The sequence below is a fragment of the Bubalus kerabau genome, chromosome 16 (assembly GCF_029407905.1).
Source record: "Bubalus kerabau isolate K-KA32 ecotype Philippines breed swamp buffalo chromosome 16, PCC_UOA_SB_1v2, whole genome shotgun sequence".
Taxonomy (NCBI): Eukaryota; Metazoa; Chordata; class Mammalia; order Artiodactyla; family Bovidae; genus Bubalus; species Bubalus kerabau.
The window spans coordinates 49,547,309-49,571,670 of NC_073639.1; the positions used below are offsets into that span (position 1 = coordinate 49,547,309).

General features: G+C 49.1%; 1 long non-coding RNA gene across 1 annotated transcript; it reads left to right on the top strand.

The window, feature by feature from the left end:
• Positions 1-428: 428 nt before the first annotated feature.
• Positions 429-7,692, top strand: LOC129630217 (uncharacterized). The gene is made up of 3 exons (XR_008703600.1): positions 429-692; positions 4,443-4,538; positions 7,427-7,692. It is a non-coding gene; the product is annotated as an uncharacterized LOC129630217 (long non-coding RNA).
• The last annotated feature ends 16,670 nt before the right edge of the window (positions 7,693-24,362 follow it).

Genomic DNA, 24,362 nt, shown 5'->3' on the forward strand with positions numbered 1-24,362 from the left:
CCCATCCCAAATGGCACTTTGTTTGTAGCCTCTCTCTCAGGTGGGGCCACAGCTGGTCCCCCTGGGAGCTTGTCCCTCCTCTGAGCTTGCAAACCCGTGAGAAGGCTGACTTGCTGTGTCCAGGGGGTGGGGAGGGCCTGACTCCAGGGCCAGCTGAGGGGTGATGGGAACAGGGTCTGGAGGAAGAGGCGTCTCTTGTCCCCACTGTCCCTGCAGGAAGAATGGCATCAGAGGGGAGGGGCCCGCGGGGGTGTGGGGACAGGGAGGGCTTTTCTTCCTTGCTTTGGCCTCAGTTCCTCCTTCCCGGCTCAGATAAAACTGTGTTATTGTTCAATGTTAACAACGGTCAAGTGTCCAGAGGTTTCGGTCACAAGTCACAGGATCGCATCACACACTAGCTGAGCGCAGAGAGCGAGTGCCCTCTCCTGTAACTGACACGGTCCTGGGCAGAGCATCCTCGGGGTGACCGAGCTCGGACAGCAGCCTGAGGTCGCCCCTCCCATCTCTGCGCAGAGGCTGTCTCCCTGGACCTGAGCGGGTGCGGTCACCGAGCGTGGGCAGGCGTCCTGCAGCTTCCAGCCCCGGAGAAAGCAGGCCCTCCACGTGATCAGAGTCCCAGCAGACGTCCGCGACAGCGTCTCACCTCTGACTCGGGGCCTGTGTCCAGCCCTGAACCGAAGGCGGCGGCCAGGGTATGAGATGTGCACCTGGCCAGGCCTGGGCCCCCGAGAGCGGGTGAGGGTCACGGGGATCCAAGGAGTCTCCGGGAGGTCAGCCGGGGGAGCGAGTGCAGCCAGGAGCAGCCTCCAGAAGCCTGGAGCAGGAAGCCCAGCCTTCCTATGGGCTCTCTGCTCCCATGAGCTGGCTGGGTGCCAGGAGCTGTGTCACCTGTGGAGCGGTCCTGGGTCCCTGAGTCATGGTCTACCTGAAGGGTGGGGCAGAGAGGAGGTGGGGCAGCTAGGCAGAGGGGCTAGGGAGGTCTTGGCATCCAGAACCACCTTTGAAGCAGCCCCTTGGGTACCCACGTGGGGATTTTAAGTTCCAGAAATGGCGCATCCACCAGGGGGTGAGCCTCCCCATGGAGGGAGCCCAGGCACGGAGGGCCCTTCCCTGAGGCTGCTCCATCCACTCACGGAACGACTCCTCCAGGACTTGCTCACACGAGCTCTGTTCTTTATGACTTTAATCCAACATAGCTCGTTAATTGTGGGTGATCATTACCAGGGAAAAGCAGGGCAGGGAAATGACTGGATGGGGAGTTTCTGCAGAGTGATTTGCAAACCAAGAATGGACACGGTCGTAAGACAAATACGTGTTCTAATTTCAAAGTGAGTGTGAGAACGAGCAGCAGAGGCAGGTGCTGATGGGATCTTGCAACCTGGTAGTTTCTCCATCAAAGAGGGAGAATCTGAAGGGGAGAAGGGTGCACGTATGAATGACGCCCCCTACATGTGTGCAGGGCACAGTGGCTGTTCTGCCCCTGGGGAAGGATGGGCAGGGTTCCAGCTCTTTAAGGCCCTGGTGACAGCCCTCCTGGGATGGCAGACTCCATCTGGCCTCTTAGTGCAACTGGACCACCCAGGACCTGGCTGTGAGGGGACATGGCCCTGCCCAGACCCTTGTGCTAAAAAAGCTATTTAGGGACATCAAACACCATCAACACCACCACTGGCCTCAGCATCTTAGTCTAAATGGTCAGGCCAGTTCCATGCTGTTGACTTTTTAGCATCACTGCGTGACCTCCTGGCAATGGAAGAACAAAGTCCTTGCCAGGTGTGAGGGCTCGCCGGTCTCTAAGTGACAGTGGACAAAGGATATGTCCACTAGCTCTGCTGCCCTGGGCTGAGGGCCCAGCAAGTGAAGGGAGAGCTAGAAGTTCAGACCTGATCGTGGCCTGGACCAGAGGAACAAGGGAGGCTAAGGAGTTCTTGCAGCTGGGCCAGGCTCCTGAAAGGCGGATAGGAAAGGTCTGTGGGAGGAGGCAAGGGAAACGGAGGGAAGGCTCCTGGGTCAGAGCTCAGGAAGGGAGCTTCCAAGGATGACCCTGATAAATCCCAGGAACCTCAGAGATGGAGCTGCCCAGATCCATGAGCAGACAGAGCAATACATGTGTAGGGGAGTGAACAGAAATGCATGGGGAAAGGGAGCAAGGTTACTGGGCAGTGGGTGTGCAGGGCAGGGCCTGGGTCAGGACAGAGCTCCTGAGGGGCGGCGCTTTGCAGATGCCTGGGAGAAGATAGGGAGAGAGTCAGGTAAGGATGGAAGAAGGGCTGTCCTGGGAGTGGGCATGGCAGGTGCAAAGTCCTGAAGTGGGAGCTGCACAGAGAGAAGGGAGGGGAGTGGGGAAGTAAACTGAGGGCATCAGAGGGGCCTTGAAGATCAAGCTTGAAACTGTGTTGTTCCAGGATGTCAAGAAACCACTGGAGGGTGTGGAGCAGGGAAGCTATATGATCTGTTTGTCTTTAAAACCACCTCTCCCCCAGCCCAGACCTTTTCATACCAAATCCAGCACCAGTGGACTTGGGCACTTCTGCTGGCCTCTCGGCTCTGGGAGTCGGGATGGGAGGAGGACACTCACCTCTGTCTGTCTCAGGATGTTTACTTAATCACATCTGAGGTGTCCCTGGAGGCTGGGGTGGGGTGGAGTCTCCCACTCGCTCCCTCCCACGATGTAGTGGGGTGGTTTTGGCAATTGTCCCTTTGATTAGCAGCTGATAATTCATTGAGATGGGGTCCATGGGGTGCAGGCTCGTTAGGCCAGCTAATGAGAAGGGAGGTGCCCCTCCAACCTGGCCCCTCATCAGCTCCATTGGAGTCTTCGTTGCAGCATGATTGCTGCATCAGATGCTGCTGGCTTCTTGTCCAAACAAGAGGGCCCCCGGGGTCCCATGAGGCCAGGGAAGGGGGGTGGATGGGAAGGAGGTGGGTCCCAGCCATCTCATTTCCAGCCTCTCTCCAGGGGTTCTGGAGGATCTTAGGGCCTGCTGGGATTTCTGCATCAATATTTACCAGGGATATTGGTTTAGTTCTCTATACTATCTCTGTCTGATTTGGATTTAACAGCATAACATGGATCTCATGGAATGGGTTTGGAAGTGTCCTCTCCTCTTGAACTCTCTGGAAGAGTTTAAGAAGGATTGGTGTTAATTCTGAGATGCTTGGTAGAATTCACCACTGAAGCCACCTGGTCCTGGGCTTTTCTCTGTTGGGATGTTGGATTAATGATTCAACCTCCTTATTCACTGGAAGTCTGATTTTCTATTTCTTCCTGATTCAGTCTTGGTAGGTTGTATGTTTCTAGGAATTTATCCATTTCTTCTCAGTTGTCCAATTTGTGGATGTGATTGTTTAAGAAAGTCTCATGATTGTGTGTATTTCCATGGCATCAGTTACAATGTCTCTGTTTCATTTCTGATTTTTAAGTCTTTTCTCTGTTTTTCTTCTAGCTAAGCATTTGCCAATTTTATTGATCCTTAAAAAACAAATTTACTTTCATTGATTTTTTCTATTCTTATTTTATTTATTCCTGGGGTAATCTTAAATATTTCATCTGCTAACTTTTAGTTTAATTTGCTCTCCTTTTTCTAGTTCCTTGAGGTGTAATATTAAGTTGCTCATTTGAGAGCTTTCTTCTCCTTAAATGTAGGCATTTACTATAGCCTTCCCTCTTAGCACTGCTTTTGCTGGATCAAATAAGTTTTGGTATGAGGAGTTCCATTTTCATTCATCTCGAGATATTTTCTAATTTCCCTTGTGATTCCCTCTTTCCCCATGGATTGTTTAAGAGACTGTGTCTTAATTTCCATGTGTTTGTGAGTTCTTGGCTTTTCTTTGTTGCCAATTTCTAGTTTCATTCCGCTTTGGTCAGGAAAGATACTTGTATGATCTTGATTTTCTTAAAGTGGATAAGGCTCATTTTGTGCCCTAGTGTGTGGTCTCTGCTGGGGGATGCGCTGTGTGAAGTGGGGGAGGGTGTGTGTCTGCCACTGTTGGGTGCAATGCTCTGCGTGTGCCTGCCGTGTTGCTTTAGCCCTGTGTCTCTATTGAACTTCTGTCCAGCTGATCCCTCACTCACTGGGAGTGAGCTGCATCTCCTGCTGTCACTGCATCACTATCTATGTCTCCCCTCAGTTCTACCAATGCTGCTTCCTGTGATTAGGAACTACGTGTTGTGTGGATACATTTTTACAATTGTTCTGTCTTCCTGAATTGACTGTTTCATCATCATACAATGTTCTTTTTTTCTTGTGACTGTATTTACTTAAAGTCTATAATGTGAGATCAGGTATAAGTATAGCTCCCCTTGCTCACTTCTGGTCACTGTTTGGTGGAGGATCTGTTTCCATCTTTTTACTTTAAGACTGTGTCTGTCCCTGAGTCTAATTTGTTGTTGTTGTTGTTGTTTTTTTTTTGGCTACATCGCATGACACATGCGAACTCAGTTCTCTGACCAGGGATCAAACCCATGTCCTCTGCACTGGAAGCTCAGAGTCTTATCCACTGGACCACCAGGAAAATCCCTATCCTCGTGTATTAAGGTGAGACTCTTGTAGGCAGCATATACTTGGATCTTGTTTGTTTATTCATTAGCCACTCAATACGTTTTGACTGGGGAGTTTAACCTGTTTACATGTAATTAAATTACATGTAAATTACTGATGGGGAAGGGCTTTCTATTGCCATTATACATTGTTTTCTGTATGTCTTTAGTGACTTTCCTCTCTTACTGCCTTCCATTGTGTTTTGTTTTTTCATATAGTGATATGTGTGATTTCTTTCTCATTTTTTGGGTACATCCTCCATAGGTATTTTTTTGAGTGGTTACCAATGGGATTACAGAAGACATCTTATAGACATAACCATGTATTTTAAACTGATGACACCTTACCTCCAGTCACCTACAAAACCCCTATTTATTTTTTTTAATTTAATTTTATTTAACTTTACAATATTGTATTGGTTTTGCCATATATCAAAATGAATCTGTCCACAGGTATACATGTGTTCCCCATCCTGAACCCTCCTCCCTCCTCCCTCTCCATACCATTCCTCTGGGTCGTCCCAGTGCACCAGCCCCAAGCATCCAGTATCGTGCATTGAACCTGGACTGGCGACTCATAAAACCCCTACTTCTTTACAACCCCCTCTGCTGCTTTATCTCATCCATGTCACAATGACATCTCCATATGTTTCGTGTCTATTCACCCAGTTGTAACCATCTCATAAAGGTTGTGGACTGTGTGTTGTCTTCAAGCTGACTTTTCTGTGGGGAGTCAGGTGCAGTCTTCCTCTTTCTCCCTCCTGTCCTCATCTCTGGATGCAATAACTCTCAGCAGGGTCCCCTTGTGGGAATGGCCTGTGAACTCTCTTGCTCCTTGAACAGCCCTGTTGAGAAAATGTATAGAAAAGAATTAACCTGGCACGTGAACCACGATTCTTAGAAAGGCTGCTGGCAAAGTTGTTTTGGGTAAGGGCCTGGGAGCAGGACCATGGAGAGTTCCCGATATGGATGGGAATTTTTTCTCAGTGCTAAAGAGAACTTCCCCCATGTCCATCCCCCCATCTAAACCATTGTGAAGACAACATGGTTGATTCTGGGCATCTGCTTGCTTCCTGGGTCTGGGATTTGAGGACATGCCAGGCAGAGGGTGGCTACTTGGCTAGCTCCCAGTGCAACTCTGGGCACTGAGTGTCTGATGAGCTTCCATGGTGACACCATGTCACAGGTGCTGGCATGACCTGCTGGCATGACCTCCTGGGTGGCTGCTTGGGGAGAGGACTCTGGATGCCTGTGCCTGACCCTCTGGACTTGATGGAGACCCAGCCCCTGGTCTGCTCACCCCTCCCAACAATCACTCTCCAGCCCTCTTGTGGCAGTAGTTTCCTCTGTGGCCAAACTCAGGGTGTCCCTCCCCTCCACTCTCAGCTCTCGCCTTTATAATCCGCGTGCTTACTGAATTTCTGTTTCCAAGTCCCTGCTGTGCCTTCCACTTCCCTCTCTGCCTGCACAGCAGTCAATCAGGTGCTGCCATTTCTCTACCAGAAAGATGTACCCATCGGAGCTTTGCACCCCAGGAGATGGGGGGGGGGCAAGTCCATCTGGGACAGAGGGCTTCGGGTCAGCAGGTTCCTGCACTGACCCAGGAGCCGTGTATCTGTTTCACTCTGTGGCCACAAGTCGTTCCATCATCTCTGAGGAGCAGACTGCCCGGCTCCTGAGTCCCTGTCATCATTTCCCTTCACATACACAGAACATTCACATGACATCTTACCTCCAACTCAGGGAGCAGGAGAGATGCTCGAGTAGGAGCGGCCACTGCACACACAGCCTAGGGGGGGATCGGTGAGGACAGGGCCCCGCAGGCACACAAACAGACAGATGGAAGCCCCTGGCATCCCAGTTTTGCTTCCTGCCAGCTGTGTGGTCCAGCAGCTCAGTCACCTGTTGGGAGCCCTGTTTGCTCACCTGGGTCCTGGGTGCTGGCGTCTCCTGGTTTGTGAGCACCGTCCACTCCCACCATCCCTGGAGGCAGTCCGCCTCCTGTCTGGCGTGTGGACCTCGGGTGGCACCGTTACCCCCGTGTCTGCTGCCAGGCTCCAGAGTGGACCCAGGGCCCAGGTCACAGGGAGGGGCTCGGGATGAGGAACCATTGCATTGGGCATGTGATGTGGGACCCCAGGGTCTGGAACAATGGAAAGGAGGGTCAGCAGAGAGCATATGAGTCCTAAGCTGGGAGTGGACGGTGTACTCCAGGAGGGGAGAGGCTCCCTGGATGAGGACTCACTGGAGACAGAGACAGTGTCTGATTCAGGGAGACCTGGTAACAATGTCCCTTGAACCCCAGGACCTGCCGACTGGAATCTGGCCCCCACCTGCCCCTGCAGCTTCAGTCATGTGAGCAGAGCTTCTGGGGTTAAAGTCAGTTTGGGTGTGATTGTCCCTCAATGACTGTCTGAGCGCTGACAACTGCTGGGTTAACACCCCTATCCTGTGTGTGCAAAAGCCTCAGGATAAACCTGGGAGGAGGTGACAGACCCCTGAGCTCACTGACCCTTCACTGGAGCAGAAGTGGGACGTTTTATACATTTTATCATCTTTAAAGCAATGAAGATAAACTGCTGCTTTCTCTGGAGGTTCACAGAGTCACCAGGTTATGGGGCAGAGGTTATGTTATCAGAATAGGATCCCACGAGATGGAATCAGCCTCCCTCCATCTAATTAGGAAGTGATCTCCTCCCTCAGGCACCACCACTCCCAGCCCACCTCCACTGCTCAGGAATTTAATATTCAATGTAAACATTTAATTCTACAGAAGTAAAAACTTCTGTCAAAGCTTGACTTTTCACAAGTGGCTCCTCGGCAGCTGTGCAGTCATTCAAACCTAATAAACTAACTCGGTTCATTTTCTTTGTCTTCACTTAACAGCATAATTGAGTCCCTGGCAGCTGTGCCCAGATGCAGCTTCTACAAACAGGAATTTGCCCCAAATTTGCTCTGAGCATCTCCCCTGGATCAAGCCCAAGATCCCTGAGGCTGGTCAGGGCAGCACATAACTCAGTGACTGCTCACTGTCTCTGCTGGTGACAACGGAAGATGCAGAGGGGAAAGAAGGAAGAAGAACTTATTCCTGCATTCATTCGTTCATGTATTCAACACATATTTGTTGAGTCCCTACTTTATGTTAGACAGTTTTATTCTCTGGAAACACAATCTTGAATAAAACAGACCAAACTCTCAGCCCTCATGGAGAATATATTCAAAAGGTGAAACAGACATTTATTAGATAAAATATACAATGTCAGCTGGTGATTGGCACCCTGGGGAAGGATGAAGGAGCAGGGGGCACGGCAGAGGAGGAGGCAGGGCTGCCAGGCGCTGTTGTTCAGGTTGCGCACTGCGTCACTTAAACAGCACAGCTCACATCACCGTCATGTAGGAGTCACACACACTGGGATGGTTTCCCAGAAGACGGCAGTAACAAGTCTGAGGAAGGGTCCATTTCTAATTTACCCAAAACCATCTAGGAGGCTCAGAGCCCTGGGAAGAGGGGGGTCTTGCCAGGATGACACAAAGTGTGGGACCCTCACTTCCAGGCAGCTCAGCCCCTCATGTCCAGCTCCAACCCACAGCTCCCCACAATGATTGAGGGCAAGGCCATGAACTCACGTGTCCTTGGGACACACAGGAATGTGAGGAGTGAGGGTGCCTGGAGGTGAGTCATGGGGGTGGGTGGAGACTGCGGAGAACAGAAGAGCATCTGCCCCTCCTAAAGGCAGTGCTTCTTGTTCCACAGACAAACCTGCACCAGCCATGCTCACCTGCCCTGGGGCTACCCAGCCCTGGCCCTGGTGCACCCCTGGGAGAGGCAGGGTGGCTCAGAGCTGCAGGAGCCCAGAGCCCGCACAGCTGGTCTGGAGGGAGGGGGTCTTGGCTTCAACATTCCTGCTGAGAAAATTGAGGGTGCAGGGTGATTCCAGGCGCAGGGTATTTACTTGAGGAAATAATGGCTGTCTTGGCAGCTTATGGGTGGAGGGCCCCTTTTGGTCAAGAGGCACAGCAGGAAGTTGGGTCTGATGCTGGAGTGGAGCCCACTTGCCTGGAAGGAAGGGCTGTTGGTGCCAGACATGGGTTCACTGGAGGCAAGGAGGCTGTGTCAAGAAAAGAGGGTCAAAGAACGACAGGTGTGTGCTCACTCAGTCGTGTCTGACTCTTCGTGACCCTACGGACTGTAGCCTGTCAGGCTTCTCTGTCCATGGAATTTTCTAGGCAAGAATACTGGAGCAAGTTGCCATTTCCAACCTGCGTCTCTTGTGTCCTGCTTTGGCAGGTGGATTCTTTACCGCTAGCGCCACCCGAAGGGAAGCCCGAAGGACAGGTGCATGTGGGCCCAGCTGGGCTGTGCGGTTCCTGCAGGGTTCTCACACCACAGCTCTGGGGTGGTGATCACGATGCGGCAGGAATGGTTCTCATGAGTCCAGGAGGGCGGGTGCACATCTGTGTCTGAGAAGTCCTGGTCCCACCTGTTGTCCCGTGTGCGGTGCTCAGATCCCGGGTGGACAAAAGCACAAGCTCAGAACTGGGGGTGGAGGTCAGAGCGACAGGAACGTGATGGAGGACGGAGCTTTCACTTGCTCTCGGGAGCTGTCTTGAGAATGCAATTTACAGAAGGATAGGTGACTGCAAAGCCTTATTTCTGGCTTTGCCTAAAGGTAAATGAATTTGATACAGTTTAATAATTAATATCCTACTGTTTGTGATATGCTGTAAATGTCAGCTGAAACAGTCTTTCTGGGTCCACCTGTGAATCTATGACCTTAGACTCTCCTCCTCTGCTCGCCTTGGTATCTAAGTTGGACCTGGTAACTGACCTCTCACAACCCACCGTCACCTTGAACAAGGCCCACGTTCATTCTCTCAACAAACACTGGTTGCGGCACCTGCTGCGTGCCGGGTGCTGGTTTACTCCAGGACAGGTAGAGGGACACTGTGTAAATGAATACACGGAGACGTTAGACAGGGTTTCCAGGTGGCTCAGTGGGTGAAGAATTGTTGCAACGCGGGTTCAATATCGGGGTCAGGAGGATTCCCTGGAGGATGGCATGCAATCCATTCCAGTATTCTTGCCTGGAAATTCCTATGGACAGAGGAGCCTATCAGGCTATAGTTCATAGGTTCACAAAGAGTTGGATATGACTGAAGCAGCTGAGCATGCACGCAGACATCAGATAAATCCACAGTGCTAGGGCTGAGAAGTGAAAGACGACAAGGCTCTAGGGCGCTGGGCAGGGGCAGGACGGGGTCTCTGTCCTGGCTGGTCTGAGGCTCCTCTGAGGGAGACCTGCACTGTGAGGAGGAGCCAGGGGATCACAGGCAGGAAGAGTGCTCAGGCAGAGGGAAGAGCATGTTCAAAGGCCCTGAGGCCAGGGACCCAGGGGCTCAGGGACAGAAGGCCAGTGTGGCTGGGAGGGGGTGGGAGGAGGAAGATGTGGGAGGTGGGGAAGGCAGTGTGTTCTGACTCAGTCACGGGGAGGAGTTTGGATTTTATTCTCAGTGCATTCCAGAGCTATGGATTTAATGAAGACTTCAGCGCTGCTGTGGGGGCAGCTGATGGGAGGGGAGCAGGAAGTAGCTCATTTCTCCACTTGTTTTACCTACTTAGCTTGTTATTAAAATTACTCCAAGGCAAGCGATGCAGAGCGAGCTGATGCTATTTAATGCACACTTAGCAGGTCACTCTGAGAGCAGCATAAACACTTCTATGCTCACCCTGTCTACACCACGAGGTGGACGAGCGGCTTGTGACAGTGACCTTGTAAATTCTCAGGCAGAGGCCACAGAGGTCGTCTCAGCAGCCAGTTACCAGCCGGGGGGTGTTCTCTCTGGAGCAGGAATGGCCACAGCTGGAAATAAGCGATGCTCTCGGCACAGTGCAATTCTCACATCATTATGATATTTGTTTATACACTCTTGGTTATTACAGAAAGTCTAAACCGTCATCTTTTCCTCTCTACAATGGGACATTGACTCTATTCCACTTTTATAATGGGCCTTCATGTTTGTTGCCATTATAAAAGACAACACGATTTACTTGTCCAAAGCTTGGTAATGAGTTTGAAAAATCTCCGAGGTGATGAGGTGGTGGCAGCAGCCCCAGCCACAAGCTTCTAGGGTCCTGGGTAGTGGGATGAGAGCTCCCTGGGTTCCCCAGGTTCTAACTCAGATATGGCCTGTCTCTAATGGGCTCCTATGGGTCACCTGCCTGCTCCACAAGCTTCCCTCATGGTAGGTAGATGAGCCCTCACCTCTCAGGGGTTGAGTGGACACAAAGACTCATACCCCCATGAACCAAGGGGAGGGTAGAGAGTTGCACCTGAGAAGGGGCCCCTCTGCTGGGCCCAAAGGAGTTGACGTCGACTGGGGCTCCCCATCTGTGAGCTCCACCCCATGTCTGCCCCTGCCCTCTTCACTGGCCTGTTCACCTCGGACCTCCCTGTGGACCTCCAACAGGACACTGCTTTGCTGTAATGTTGCTTTGCTCACACCTTGAGGCCAGGAACAATGCTACCCTCCACCCTCTGCACACCTGCATCCTTCCTACCTCTGGTCCTGAGTTCACATCAGGATGGTTTCCCCAGTAGAGACATCAGATATGGATGGCCTGGGCACATGTGAGAGAGGGGCTGTGAGGTGTGGTTTTATGTGTCAGCCTGGCAGGGCTACGGTGCCCAGGCAGTTGGTCGATGTTCTGTGAGGGTGTTTCTAGATGAGATCGACATTTGAATCAGTGGACACTGAGTAGTAAAGCAGATTGTCCTCCCTAGTGTGGGTGGGCCTCATCCAATCAGGTGATGGCCTGAATACAACAAAAGATTGACCACCCTAAGGTCAAGGGGGAGTTTTGCAGCAGATGGCTTTTGGACTGGGACTTCACCATCAGCTCTCCTGGGTCTCCAGCCCACCCTGCAGATTTTGGATGCACAGACCTCCACAAGTATCTGATCCAACTCCTCACAATAAATCTTTCTACAGACACACAGGACAGCTGGCATGTACATGGGGGTGGGAAGAACTCACACAGGGAAGACTGGGCAAGACCCATCTTCCTGATGCTCCAGAGTGTGACACCCTTTGTCACCTGTCGGCACCCCATTTTCCTGCTGTTTCACCTCTGGCTTCTCCACGATCAACAAGCTTGTCTATGAATTCTGGCATTCCAGGGATCCTCTTAAATTCAATCCATCCCAGCTCTGGGACCATCCAAGCCCTCAATGCTGAGGATCCCACGTGGTCCCATGGGTGAAGGTCCCTGGGCATCTCCAGGGACTGAGGGGAGTCTCTCCTGGTTGGAGGAGGCTGTGATCTTGTGTCATAGCTGTGAGAGCATAGAATGTTTCTGATTCTTTGACAAAAATCCCTTTCCAAAAATTTATGAGCCCGAGCAGCACATTCATTTTTGTGGCGCTGAATGAAGTAAGGCCTGCATTTTTCAAGATTTTCTTTTCAATTCGTTGGGCACCATGTGCATGACTCACAGCTTGTCGAATGTTTTAATTCATGCATTTCTTTCTAAACTGTGTGTGATTGGCAGGAGCTTGGGAGGGTGCTCCCTGCGGAGAACAACTCTAGGTGATGATTCCAATTTGTCCTTGAGCATCCATCCTGGGGACAGGACAGCATGAACCCCAGGATGGATGCTCCCAGCTTCTCTGCTCACCTATGTCCATAGACCTGGGCTAAGAGCTACCCTTGGCTCAAACAGCCCTTGGGAATGGGGGTGTCCTCAGCAGGGGGAAGGGCAGCCTGTCAGGGCTCTGCAAGGGCCTCCCCACACTCCCTGCAGGATCACCCTGCCTTCTAGGGACCTGCAATCCTGGGGCCCCACAGAGGCCTCAGCACAAGGGGTGGGCATTGGAGGGGCCTCCAAGTTGTCCCTGGGCCTCCTGTTTCAAGACCCCCCAGGACCCCTTGTCCTCAGTCCCCCAGCCCCCTCTGAGGGTCACACGTGCCCCAAATGGCAGAGCTTTCCCCCAGCAGCCTAGACAATCCCCCAAGCCCCAGAGCCAGCAGAGCTGACCTCAGAGAAGTGGGGTCTCCAGGGACACAGTTCAGGCATGGACTGGCACCTCCCTTGCCACCCCACCGAGAGCCTGGTGCAGGCCTGGGGGTGAGGGTGAGCCTGTGGACACGGCAACCCCCCAGGGGCTCTCAGGAGGAGTCAGGGGCAAGATTTGTGGGCCCAGAGCAAGATGAACTGCAGAGCCCCTTGTTCCAGAATCAGGAAGAAGCGCTGTTACTGGGACTGAAATATGAGCTCTTTCTTTCTTTCATGGTCTCTCTAGACTTGCCATGGGCTTTTTCATCTGCTATTTTATGTATGTAAATAAAATTAAAATTTTAGGCTTTTAGCATAAATTTTACTACTTGTTTTTATATTTACAACAATAGTTTAGATGCAAATATGAACATTTGAATCATACAGGAAACCACCTGAATGAGGACGGTCATATCTGAGGCTACCCTGGAAGCTGACTTCGGGGGCGTGGCCCGAAGGAGGTGGAGGGGGCCCCCAGGCATGGAACCAGGAGGTGCAGGGGCACAGGGACCCCTGGGGGCGAGGGCAGCCTTCAGGGGACATGCACATTGGCTCCGATGGCCACCATCTCCCCTGCTCTTGTGGACCCTGGGGCTCCTGGTTCTCCCCTCCCCAGCCCACCCCCAAGCTCCCACAGGAGGCCCAGCTCGCAGCTCTCAGTCAGGTTTCCTCATGAGCACGCAGGGCAGCAAATCTGCTCACAGCCCAGGGCAAGCACTCTGCCCTCACCATTCATCACAGGCTTCAGAGAAATGCATTATTCATCCCACAGAGATGGGGTCCAGGCAGGAAGGGGAAGGACGGCTGCTCTCCCAGTCCTTAGGAGAGACCTGAACACTAAGACAGCCCCAGATCCACAAGTCCAGGGGCCACTCCTCCAGACCTGGAGGAGGATGCTCAGTGAGGGGCAGCCCGGAACAGGGAGGTCATGGCCCAGAAAACAGCTGGGGTCTGCAGGCTCCCCCTAAATGCCACAGCTCTGACCCCAGAGCCTGTGTGCCTGAGGGTCTTCAAAGATTCCCCCAAGCTCCGCCTCCGGCCTTTCACCTCCACTGGGAGGGCCTCCAGGGACCCCTGAAGGGACGGGTGCCTCCCAGTCTCCAGGCAAAGATCAGCCTGGTTACAAATGCCTCCAGCTTGAATCCATCTCCTGGGGAAATGTGTCAAAACAGAAACTGCCAGGAAAATTGTGTTATTAGACTTTCTTCCTCCTGATGGCTCTTGAGTTCTCCAAAGCCTTGCCCTGAATTCAATTTAGTTGAGAAACGTCCACTGGTTGCTAGAGAGAGCAAAGTGGAGGGGCAGGTGAGAAAACTCATTTCACAGAGCTCGTGATTAACTGTAGACCCCCAAGGGAGAACGCCACCCCCCACACAAGGGCAAAGACACAGGGCAGACGCGGAAGGACGTTTGTCATGTTTAACAGACAAAGGTTTGGCACAGAACCATCTAAGGGGCTTCCACCAATCAATAATAAGCAGAGAAAACCTGACAAAGAAGTGGCCGGACACTAGGAATAGGCATTCACAGAGAAGGACGGGAGAGTGCAATCAAACACGAGGCTAGATGCTCAGGCAGGTCTGTGACACTTCTGCCTCCAGATCCAGGCTAATGTGCTTTGGAGTGCAGACAGCAGCCGGGGGACCCCCAGCCCACCTCCTTGCAGGGGCGGCTCTGATGCATCCCCTGGAAACTCCCCAGGAGGTGGGCACATCAACCCCATTAGCACAGTGTCCCAGCACCTGCCGCTGATGTCCGTTCCTGACCCCCTCAGCCACGCATGACGGGAACCACTGATCTTGGTGCTAGTGCAGGAAATGGGGTTTGCTACGTCAGTGAGCCTTCCAGGATCCCAGGCTCAGTGAGGCCCGTGATACAGGGTTGGGGGACCCACATGCATCTCCTCCTTGCCTGGGGGACATTCATGCCTTCCGCAGGGGTCTCCTGCTGAAGACAAGCTGGGAAGAGAGGTTTCTAAAGGGAGCTCATTTCCTGTCTTACAACCAGGGGCCCAGGACAGGAGGGGGAAAGCTCCACCAAGAACGGGAGAAAATAATAATGAAAATAGTAGCACAAAGTGTGCCCCAAGCCGTGCCTTTCCCTCATCACAGCTCATCTCCCTGGCAAAAGGCACCATCTTCATCACCATCACCATCATCACTATCATCACCCCTATGTCACAGCTTTGGAAGCCCCGCCACAGGGGTCTAATTGATCACCACGTGAAGCAGGTTACATTTCTCCAAAGGTCACAAAATCTCCTTTTCCCCTGGGTCCTCCTGGGCCTGGATAAGAAGCTGACCCAAGCTGACTGGGCCTCATTCAGCCATTGAATGGGTTGAATGGGCGAGAGGAGGGCTCCCCCCATCCTCTCAGGGTATCCCACAAGTTGCTCCTGTGACCTCTGCTCAGAGTGCATCGGTCGGAACTCAAATCCATTGGTCAGACGGCCTCTGAGGCTGCAACGGAGGCTGGGAAGTGTGGTCTTTACCCTGGGCAGCCATGTGTCCTGAGCATGCTCAGGGTTCTTTTCCAACCAAAGGGCAGATGTGGAGGGGAGAGCCTGGGAATCTGCATTTATAAAAAGCTGCTGGTGATGCAGATGCTGCTGGTCCACAGACCCCAGTCTGAGTAGCAAAACTTTAGGGGCTCAGCAACCCCTGTGTCTTCCCCTGTGTGTGTGTGGGGGCCCATGCTCAGAACCCTGGGGGGTTCCCACTCAGTCATATAACCCATCATGTCCCGGGTCCTTTCCACAAAGCCTCCTGAGGGACCCCTGAGGACAGACCATTGTGGTTTCCTCTGCTAATTAGTGCAGCATTTCCTGCCATGGATTCTCCCCCAGAATGGGTCCCCAGGATGCCTGGTGCCTGTGTTTGTTTTCCCAGCATCGATCCAATGTGTATGAAAGCACAGAGCTGGCTTAGCAGAGGGGTAATTTCTTCTGTACGCATCACACAATACCCCATGCATCACTAATCTTGCTCATTAAAATTTCACCTGCATTCACAGAGAGGAGTCTAAATATACTCAACAATCTCTCTCGGTCGCAAACTTCAGAGGTTGATGTGTTTGAGGCCCAGGACCAGCAAGGGAGAGGACCCCGGCAGCCTCCTGGGTCAGGAGGCAGGTTTCAATGTCCTGGTGATAAGGGAGGAACGGGGGCTACACTGAACCAGGCTGCAGTGCCCCGTGGGCAGGATGCACTCTCTTCATGGACCTGGTAGCCATGTCTCCACAGCCTCCATCCTGTATCTCTGAAGTCCAACACCAGCTAATCCTCACGAAAGGTGAGAGAGCCCCATAAACCTAATACCACAGGATCGGTATGGTGCAAACACTGACAAGTCAGGGCGCTGCCCACTGGGCGGGTCTGGCCCAGCCAGGGAAGCACAGGCACTACTTCCCTGAGATTTGTTGTCCATCCTGCAGTGATGACCACCTTGTGAGACTTACAGACCCCCTGACCCAGCCTCACTGCGTCATAGTTGGGGGGTGGGCAGCTGCACGCCCCTCCCTGACAACCACACTATCCCACACATCCTTTTACAGCAAACCCTCCCCCAGGCTTCCGAGGCTCTGTGAACCATAACCACCAGATTCCTCTACATTGATTCTGCTGCAAAACATTTAATTTTTTCTCCGAGCTCTGAATCCTTCAGGGAACATCGTGGGGAATGCTCTGTCTCTCACCCGCTTTGCACATGTATGGGCATGTCTCCAGGTTAGATCTGGGAGGTGGAGAAGCCAGGGCTTGTGAGGTCTTTGTGCCAATAGATGTGCCCAGATTCCTCTCCACAAAAACCCATTCAAACTACATTCTCACCAGCAGCATGTGGGAATCCTGTTTCACACATTCTATTGTCTGTCCTGCACAGGTTTGCCAATCAAATAGGTGAGAAAGGGTATCTTGTTTTAACATGTTTTCCCCTCATTCCTACTGAGCTGAGAATTTTTCATGTCTGTTGGTCATTTGTAATTTCTCTCTCACGAATTGTGTGTTTATATCCTTTGCCTGAATTTCTACTAGTTGCTTATCTTATCTTTTTCATATTACTATTTGGAAAGGATGACATGTTCTATTTGTGATCCTTTGTTTTGTATTGTGTGAGTGTTTTCTCCAAGTCTGTGGGTAAGTCTTAACTGTATCTTGAGTTGTATAGGGATTTTAAATTTTGAGGTAGTCAAGCTTATGTGTTCTGTATTTTAGCCTTTCCATCTTCTGTGTCTTGTTTGAGGTCTTTTTTCTCTCCAAGTTATACTTTCTTATATTTTGCCCAATGCTTTTATAGTTTTGTTTTACATTTAGGTCTGCAATTCACCTGAAATCACTTTGGGAAATGGTGTGAGGCTGAAGATTAACTTTATTTTTCTTTCATAATAGTAGACAAGTGTCTCAACACCATTTAATGCCATTGATCCCGGAGGATTCGATACATATCTTTTTTTGTATATGAATATCACATATGTTAATGAATCTGTTTCTGGACTTTTCATTATGCCTGCTTGATCTGTTTGCTCTACTCAGTCAGCTCCACCACTCCTTCTTATGTACTTTTGTTACGTGCCCAACCTGGAGAGAGAATCACCACTTCCCCCCTCTTCCTCTCCATCCTCCCCCTTTTCCCTCTCCCCCACCTTCCTCTTTTTTTTCTTCCTTTCTTACCTTTGGGGGCTTCCGTCTGGTGGCTCAGATGGTAAAGAATCCACCTGCAATGCAGGAGTGCTGTGCTGTGCTTAGTCATTCAGTCGTGTCTGACTCTTTGCGACCCTATGGACTGTACTCTGCCAGGCTCCTCTGTCCATGAGGATTCTCCAGGCAAGAATACTGGAGTGGGTAGACTATTCTTCCTCCAGGGGATCTTCCTGACCCAGGAATCAACCTGGGGTCTCCCACATTGCAGGTGGATTCTTTACCAGCTGAGCTACCAGGGAAGCCCAAGAATATTGGAGTCCATAGCCTATCCCCTCTCCAGGGGAACTTCCCGACTCAGGAATTGAATCAGGGTCTCCTGCATTGCAGGTGGATTCTTTACTAGGTGAGCTACCAGGAAAGGCCCACAATGCCGGAGACCTGGGTTCAATCCCTGGGTCAGAAGATCCTCTGGAGAAGGCAATGGCTACCCACTCCAGTATTCCTGTCTGGAGAATTCCATGGACAGAGGAGCCTGGTAAGCTACAGTCCACAGGGTCGCAAAGGGTCAGACACGACTGAGCGACTAACACTACTTATCTTTACTGTTCTTGCCATTTCTCTTCAAGATGAATTTTGTCAATATCTCTAAAAATCTATGTTGAGCTTTTGGTTGGTATTGTACTGAACGTGTAGATGAAAATGGAAGAAAGTCAGCCACGTAATGTTGAGGCTTCCTATTTAGGGATGCAGCAAATCGCTGCTCCCTCCTGTCAGGGAGTTTCGGTGTCTTGCAGGGATGTGCCATCGTCTTTGTGAAGATCTCGCACATTAGTTAGGCTCACTCATGTATGTTAAAATCTCACTGCTATTGCAAATGGAAAATTACTTTTGCATTGAGTCTTCTAATTGATTACTGCTAATAATGAGGACAATCTTGATTTTTTATATTGAATTTTTCTTTATGTCCTTATGATTTGTGATATTCGTTATTGGGTTTTCTGTGTAGGCAGCTGGGCTTCTCAGTTGGCGCTAGTGATAAAGAACATGCCTGCCAATGCTAGGACAAGTAATAGACCTGGGTTCAATCCCCAGGCTGGGAAGATCCCCGGAGGAGAGCACAGCAACCCACACCAGTATTCTTGCCTGGAGAATCCCATGGACAGAGAGGCCTGGCGGGGTACAGTCCACAGGGTCGCACAGAGTCAGACATAACTGAGGTGTCTTAGCATGCATGCATGTAGACAATTGTCTATTCTGCACATGTGAATGGTTGCATCTCTTCCTTTGCAGTATTCTACCACTTTTTTTCTTGTGCCACTCATTACCCAGATCCTCCAACAAAAGTTGTTCATGTCAGGACCATTAGGCACCTTTAATATGTTTTCCTGACTTCAGTGGGAAAACACTGATGTTTCACCATGAAACATGACAGTAAATGGGTTTCTCTCAGTTCTTGGAACTTTGCACGTGTAGTGTCCTGTAGAGTACTCCTGCTTAATCTCCAAAAGTGTTTCAAAAACCATGCACCTAAATCCTGGGTAGGTGAAAAGCATGTAAGAATAAAACCAACTGCTGCCCAAGAATCCCAGCCAGGTTCCTGACTCCAGGCAGGTAAAGTTGGTTTTGTCTCCTGAGGAAATGGACAAAGAGAGACTCTGGATCACCTCTGGGCTTCCGCAGCCTCCACGCCTCTCAGGCCAGAGCCACAGGTAATGTTACTGAAAGCGGGGGTTTGGCTGCTTGCCACTCAAAAGCTGATGAAGAGGCAAGGTTGGTGGAAAGGAAAGTTTGCTTTATTTTGGATGCTGGCAACTGGGGTTGGGGCGGGTAGTGTGAATTCATGTCCAAAGGCCAACCCCTTCCAGCTCCTTGGTGACAATCAGTGGGCAAGAGCTTTTATAGACAAAGGGAGAAGGCTACATGCAGAAACAGCACAGTCAGCTCTGACAGTCATCTTGAAATTGATCATCAGTGTTCTGAGCAGCGTTTTCTTGATTGTTTTAAGTACAGTTAATCTTAAGTTCTAGGATCAGTTTGTTCCCATTTCTTTGAGGCCAGTTCTTGGAATTGTGGCAGTTAATGTCTTGGCTACAGTCTGGTCTTCATGTAGTTCATTTATTCCACCTGGTGGGGGGTTTCAATATCTATAAGACAGCTCACAGGATATGGCTCAGAATATTATCTTTAGCCCTTGAGAAGGAACTAAAAGTTCTTGACTATGCTTAATGGCTAAACTATTAATATTTTGTCCTGTTTTATTTTGCTTCTGCATTTTCTCACTTCTCTAATTAAACTTATTTTTTGACTGAAGTTTTTCCACAGGCAAAAGGCAGGCAGAGGACATGGAGGGGCAAGGACCATAGGGTCCTGCTCTTTTTCAGGAAGAAGAATGGAAATCCACCCCACACGGACCAACTGCCATCCTTGCTAACCATCCCCACAGCCGCAAGGGCTAAGCGTTATGATGTCATTGATCAGAGGAGAACCCTGAATCTCGACAGATGTTAGATGGCTTGACCAAGACTCGGGGGCAAGTGCAGTTTGCAGATGGAACCTATATGTATCTGGACCATGGTTCTTCCAACCATGATGTGGAAGGTAAAAGACTAGTGTAGGGACTTCCCTGGTGGTCCAGTGGTTAAGAATCTGCCTTTCAGTGCAGGGGTGTGGGTTTGATCCCTGGTTGGGGAACTAAGAACCCACATGCTGCAGAGCAACTAAGCCCATGAACTACAGCCATAGAGCCCTTACACTCTGAAGCCTGCGTGCCACAACTAGAGAGAAGCCCTTGTGCCACAATGAAGATGGTGCATGTGGCAACTGAGACCCGATATAGCCAAAAATAAATTAATATTAAAAAAAGAAGAGTATAAACCACTGACATCATTTATATAAAATAAATGGGTATTATGAACACAGTTCAGTTTAGTCCTACTCTTTGCGACCCGATGAACCGCAGCACACCAGACCTCCCTGTCCATCACCAGCTCCCGGAGTTTACCCAAACTCATGTCCATTGAGTCGGTGATGCCATCCAACCATCCCATCCTCTGTCGTCCCCTTCTCCTCCTGCCCTCAATCTTTCCCAGCATCAGGGTCTTTTCAAATGAGTCAGCTCTTTGCATCAGGTGGCCAAAGTATTGGAGTTTCAGCTTCAGCATCAGTCCTTCCAATGAACACCCAGGACTGATCTCCTTCAGAATGGACTGGTTGAATCTCCTTGCAGTCCAAGGGACTCTCAAGAGTCTTCTCCAACACCACAGTTCAAAAGCACCAAGTCTTAGGTGCTCAGCTTTCTTTATAGTGCAACTTTCACATCCATACATGACCACTGGAAAAACCATAGCCTTGACTAGACGGACTTTTGTTGACAAAGTAATGTCTCTGTTTTTTAATATGGTGTCTAGGTTGGTCATAACTTTCCTTCCAAGGAGTAAGCGTCTTTTAATTTCATGGCTGTAATCACCATCTGCAGTGATTTTGGAGCCCCCAAAACTGAAGTCATAAAGTAATTAACCCTAAACAGTGTGGACAAGGACTTTTCACACACGTATGCTTTTCACACACGTATCCTGTACAAGATTGGCCAAAGCCATTGTTCAGCCAAGAGGGTCTTCCAGAGATAATGGGCTTGGCATCTCCTGTGCTGCCTTCCATGGAAGGAGAGCCCACACCACACCTGTGAACCAAAAACCTCAACCAAAATACTGGAGAGCATTAGGACATAAAATCCCATGATGTTCAGTCTCAAGTCCACCTCCCTTTATATGGAATAGCAAGTGACATATTTTTTTTTTAAACTAGTGCTCTAGAGAAACATAAAAGCGAGTATTGTGATGTGAATTAAAAAATGTGACACTTGCAAACTTTGCAGATTTACAAATTCATCTCCTTCCTTGCAGATGAATTGCCTGCCTTAAGGAAAGTCCATAGTCATTGGAAGATTGTTCCATATATATGGTCATCCTAGTCACCCAATAGCACCTGTCCCCCAGTAAGAAGTAGTTTCTCAGGAGCATCTCAGGAAATCCTATACCACAAGAGTGGGTGGTGGGGCATTGCTAAAGTTTCCATCACAAGTGAGTGACTCATTATCTATAGATCATCAGTAAGGATTTGTTATCTAGTCCTTACAGGATGGTGGATACAGGAAAGTAGCAATGTCAAGTCTCATTCTCCATAGAAAGGGCCCTAGGACAAAACTACAGGTGAATAAAGATGCTCCATGTCCTAAACTCCAGGTCTGAGCCAGAAGCAAGCCTTGGAAAAGTTGGAGGGCAAAATCATGATAAAAGAGACAGTCCCAATGTGATGTCACACATTGTATGTCTGCTCATCACCATGTATGTCTGCTCATCACCCTTCCTCAAACAAGGAGACTGCACTTCAAATGAGTTTTGAATGAAAATGACACATGCCCGTCCAATCAAAGCATTTAATTGCCAGTGTGAAACTCTCAAGGACTCTCTTTCTTTTTGGCAACTGCCAGCATTTATGTTGTTGGCTGGCCCACCCGCAATGACTCATGATGAACATGTAGCATGAGTGATGAACAAATCTTTAATATTCTAAACAAATGAAAATTTGATCTTGTTCATGCAGCACAGTTCAGCCTGTTATGACTACTGTACCTCTAATTCTTCTCCTCTTATTTGCTTACCTAAAAATGTAGCATTTCCTTGCACATATTAGGAGCTTGGTTAATATGGATGGATGGATGGTGTAATGATGCCACAGCCCTCCAGGGACTTAGCCATGTGTAATCTCATGGTCCTGGAAAGCGGAACACCAGCTGAACTTGGAAATTCCTCTTCACCCACATCATACACATGGATGGTAGGTTGCCCTTCAGGTGTCATTGTCACGTATGCAGGACCAACTTTGCATAGGGCATATAAGTCGTAATCCAAGTAGTGTGATGCTGTGCAGAAGGAAGATCTAGCTCCTGATCAAAATGATCTCCTTGTCCATCTGGTAGCTTTCCACTACTAGGATGCCATTCTTTTGAGTGAAGCAGTGACTTGTTCAGGCTCCGTAACGAAATATGCAGTTGTGTCCAGCTCAATGTGCACAAGTGCCCTGACTTCTTTCCTCTGGGCAGAACTGACATAGTGCCTAGACCCAGGCTCCATGAGATGTGGGGAGAGGAAGATGCATGTCAAAGAGCATATTGGGGTGACTTCTCAAAGGTGACTATGTGTTCATACATGTGTCTTTGTGAGTGTGTATATGTATATTTGAGTGTGATTATATGTGAGTGTGTTATATGTGTATGCATTTGGTGAAAGCTCACCTTTCCTTCCAAAGTCAGGAGTCACATACTTGCCTCCTACTATGACAGAAGCATATGATGAGCAGTGGTCCATTAGATGTGGTTGACAGTTTACTTCTCTGCAGCCCATGAAAAGGTTTCAAATAAGCCATCAATGTACATGCTAAAGGAAGATGAGAAGTCTTAGAAGAGACCTTGGATTGAACCTAGGAAACATCATTATGGGGAAAAATAACTTTCAAGTGTCCTAGAAAGACTATTGAAAGCAGAAGTTTAGTAACTGTGCTTGTCATCAGTGGCACAGAAAGCAGGTAGCACTAAGAGTCAGATGTGTATTAGAATCTCAGCCCCACCACCCAGTGGGTTAATCAGTATGGAAAATTAATTTTTCTCTCTGAATGTTAATTTATTCACCTGCAAAACTGAAGTACTTGGCAATGAGATTTTGAGAATGAAATAGGATATCATGTGGAAAACTCTTGGGAAAGGGGTGCATGTGGGTGTCACTCATGCATTTATCATCCACATACACGATGCAGTAAGATATCACACCACCTCATTCTGGAAGATGCTTCTCTTAAACATAATTTCAGCCTTCTTAATTGACTCCCTTTCCTAGCTGTGGTAACTGGTCTAAAGCTGGGCTGCTGACACCCACTGGAACATGTAGAGACCTCTGAATCAGAATCATGGAGGGAAGGATCTTATCTGTTATATATCGAGGGATTATATTGAAAATGTGAGTCTCTATAGCAGTGTAGGTGGTCTGTGGGGAAGAGTCAATATGAGGCAAAGGAAATCAAAGTTTGCACATAGACAGAAAGAGAAGATGGAGAGAGAAGAACATGGCTACTTGAAAGTAAAACTGAGTGTTGACTAACACAATTTCCTTATTTTCTTGAGATTTCTTATTATTTTTTAATTGAAGTATAATTGACTTATTATACTAGTTTTGGGTGTACAACATAGTGATTTGATACTTTTATGCATTATAAACTGTTCACCTTGTAAAGTCTATCTACAATCTGTCACCATACAAGTAATTGCAGTGTTACTGAGTATATTCTTATGCTGTACATCACATCATTGTGATTTTTCTATTTTATGACTGGAAGTTAATACCTCTTAATCTCCCTCACTACTTCACTTATCCCCCCATCACCCTACCCTCTGGCAACCACAGCTTTGTTTTCTGTGTCTGTGCTTCTGTTTTGTTGTGTTCATTCTTATTTGAGCTTTTAGGTTCCACAAACAGTTGAAATCATATGATTGTCTTTCTTTGTCCGACTTATTTCACTTGGCACAATACCCTCCGGGTCCACCCACACTGTTGCAGATGGCAAAATTTCATTCTTTTTATGGCCAAGTAATATTCCATTGCACATACATATCACATCTTTCTTATCCATTCATCAGGCGATGGACACTTGGGTTGTTTCCATATTTAGGCTATTATAAACAATGTTGCTGTTAACATTGGGGTGCATGTATCTTTTGAACTAGACTTTTTGTTTCTTTGAAAAAATAACCAGAAGTAGAATTGGTGAATTATATGTTAGTTCTATTTTTAATTTTTTGAGAAACTTCCATACTGTTTTCCATAGTGGCTATATTCAAAAGCAGAGACATTACTTTGCCAAAAAAGGTTCGTCTAGTCAAGGCTATGGTTTTTCCTGTGGTCATGTATGGATGTGAGAGTTGGACTGTGAAGAAGGCTGAGCACTGAAGAATTGATGCTTTTGAACTGTGGTGTTGGAGAAGACTCTTGAGAGTCCCTTGGACTGCAAGGAGATCCAACCAGTCCATTCTGAAGGAGATCAGCCCTGGGATTTCTTTGGAAGGAATGACGCTAAAGCTGAAA